Below are 2947 nucleotides of genomic sequence, written 5' to 3' on the forward strand. Positions count from 1 at the left end.
GGGTCTTGCTTCATTTTTCTGCAAGTAAATATCCATCTTTTCCAGCACCACTTGGTAAAGAGGGCATCACCCTCCCATTTGATGTTTTTGGGGCCCTTATCAAAGATCAGTTGTCTGTATGCTGATGATTTTATTTCTGGGTTTTCATCCTGTCTTCCCTTTCACAGCTGAAATTTCATTTTCCTAAACTTCACACATGGCACGCCAGAAACTGGTAGGAAGGTGGAAATCAATCTTTGGTATAGGGTTTCTAAGAATTGTATGTTCACTGGAGTATTTCTAAGTACTTGAGGCTAATTCAAAAACAAATCCTGCAATATCCTAGAAACCTTTATTAAACAAAACGATCAAAATGTAAAGCTATTGTTTCTTGACATGTCCTTCATCTAGCTCTGTACACTTCTGAACGTAGTATTTCCATTTCTCTAACTCTTCCACGAAGAATTTTGCGTTCTTCAGTTTACACCACGTCAAAACGGTCATTTGGTGTCCTTAAGGGATTCAAACAAGTGTTCCTTTTCAAATGGTGTTTTTTTGTTTGTTTTTGAGATTTGGGGACAGAAAGACGTGGAAAGGACCCTAATCTGGCTTGTAGCGTGAATGAGGGAAGGTCTGCCAGTGGACTTCTTGAGAGCAAAGTGGATGCCACATCACAAACCACTAGACCACCAAGGATTCTTTCAAGGAAAGACCCCTAGAAAGGGGGCAGAGCTCTAAGCACTATTTTATTATTGTATACACTCTGTCACATGGTTACTATGATGCAAGCACTAGGAATATAACCTGATGAAAACCCTGTCCCGGGAGTCTTTTGGTGGTACATCAATGTAAAACAAACCCAAGCAAATGGAAACTTGGAGGCAAATGCAGAAAAGTACACAAGTTACTAGGATGCAGGTAGAGTTTTCGCACAGTGAACGCAGTCATGCGCAGTTGCCCAGATTAAGGAACACTTGTCACCCCGTCACTAGGGGCCTCGGTGGGGTAGAAGGTTACGTGTCGGACTGCTAACAATGAGGTTAGCAGTTTGAAACTGCCAGTGGCTCTTTGGGTTATAGTCGCAGAAACCCAAATGGACGCTTCCAGTCTGACCTCCAGGGTCACTATGAGTTAACGCTCTCAGTGGCAGTGGTATTTATTTGTCATCACCATAGGGTCGTCTATGACAATTCTGCATCGCTTCTACAGGTAATACAGATCAGCCCCGGTAGATGTGGGAAGAACTACACACGGCTGTGTATAAAAGTGGGTACGGTCATTACAGGCCATCTTAGAGGCATCGATCATTTTGAAACTAATGGATTCCTTATGCAGTTCTTCCAAAGGTTGACATATTTCACCAAACAATATAAATAAGAATCACATTTGAGGAGACTGCCATAGATATCATCAGAAAAATTGTGAATAGCGGGAATCCGCTAAGGTCAGGATGGCTAATAGAAGTTTTCCAAAATCCCGTTACTTAGAAACTTGAATTTATTACTGGAAATAAGCATCAACAAGTGTTTTCTTCCAGTAACATGGTCCCTTTACTTTTAAGCACAGGCCCTTCAAATAACAAGTTTGTGATTCATTTTTTCCTAAAAGTCTATTCCATGCAAAAATGATCGACATCAGTTTGTAACACACTCTCACAAGTATTTTGTTTGAGACAACTTAGTACTTTAGAATACAGCAGATGGTATCTGAGTACTTTCCATTTTAGTCACACAGTATTTAAAAGTTTACCAAAGGGCCAGTTTATGAAAAAATTTTAATTCACATCTCACTTATCGGAAAATTATTAGGAGCTACGTAGTATTTATAAACACACACTCTGCCTTGGTGTAGTCTACTACCAATGGCATTGAATGGAAACATGGCAAAGTTTATATTGTAGTCAACCCATTATATGACACGATGAGAACAGATGATACTTTTGAATTAGTAACATTTGGAACAAAATTATGTGTATATATATGTGTGTGTGTGTGTGAAAATACTTTAAAAAAGTTTTATTGTCAGATAATCCACATATTATACAATTCTATAATTCAATCATATAAAAAAAAGTTGCATGGTCATTACCACAATACACTTTAAAACATGTTCTTAGCCTGACCACCTTAGTGCACTTTTGTTTTTCATTGTTTCCTGTTGGATCACCCAGCAGTGAAGCACAGGAGGAGTGGACGCATAATGAGAATAACTGATACAAAGGGTTACAGGGAATACAGGGGTGGGGTGGATGACGGGGAGGGTAAGGGGATCTCGGGAGTGGATGGTGAAGACGGGATGGATGGGGAGAGCACTAGAATGGACTGTGATTGCATAACTCATCATCGAGGTGATTTAACCATGGGAGGGAATATTCTAAAAAAAATGATGTGGGGGTGATGGTACAATTCTCCTTGATATGATTGAATGATTGAACTATTGAATTATATGATACATAAATTACTTGCCAATAAAACTGTTGGTGGAAAAATTTAGAACATTTTCTTTTTTCTTGTCCTCATTATTAGTAGCTCACTATTTCTTGCCAACCTAACCTGCCATACCCCGAAGACACCATTAATCCAGTTATTGCCTCTATAGATTTACCTACCTAGGAATTCATTTACAAAAAAAGTAACAAAGTAAAACAGAAAAACCTCATTTGAAAAGATAGTAGAAAATATTAAAAACTAGAACAACTTTAAAATGGGTCAAAGATGCTAAGAAATCAAATGATAAGGCATTAAATTTTAAGTACATTTGAAAAGGGCCTGTATTAGTCCGGGTAGACTAGAGAAATTCAGAGACACTCATGTGTGTAAGAGAGAGCTTTATATCAAAGAGTAATTGTATATTAAGAAAACATCCTAGTCCAGACCAAGTCCCTAAGTCTGCTATTAGCCTCTATGTCTATAAATTCCTCTTGGGGGACAGACAACCGAAAAGTGGATGAAGGGAGACGTCGGACAGG

The sequence above is a fragment of the Echinops telfairi genome, unplaced genomic scaffold, assembly GCF_000313985.2.
Source record: "Echinops telfairi isolate 266 unplaced genomic scaffold, ASM31398v2 ScPeMD7_7469;HRSCAF=8507_1, whole genome shotgun sequence".
Lineage (NCBI taxonomy): Eukaryota > Metazoa > Chordata > Mammalia > Afrosoricida > Tenrecidae > Echinops > Echinops telfairi.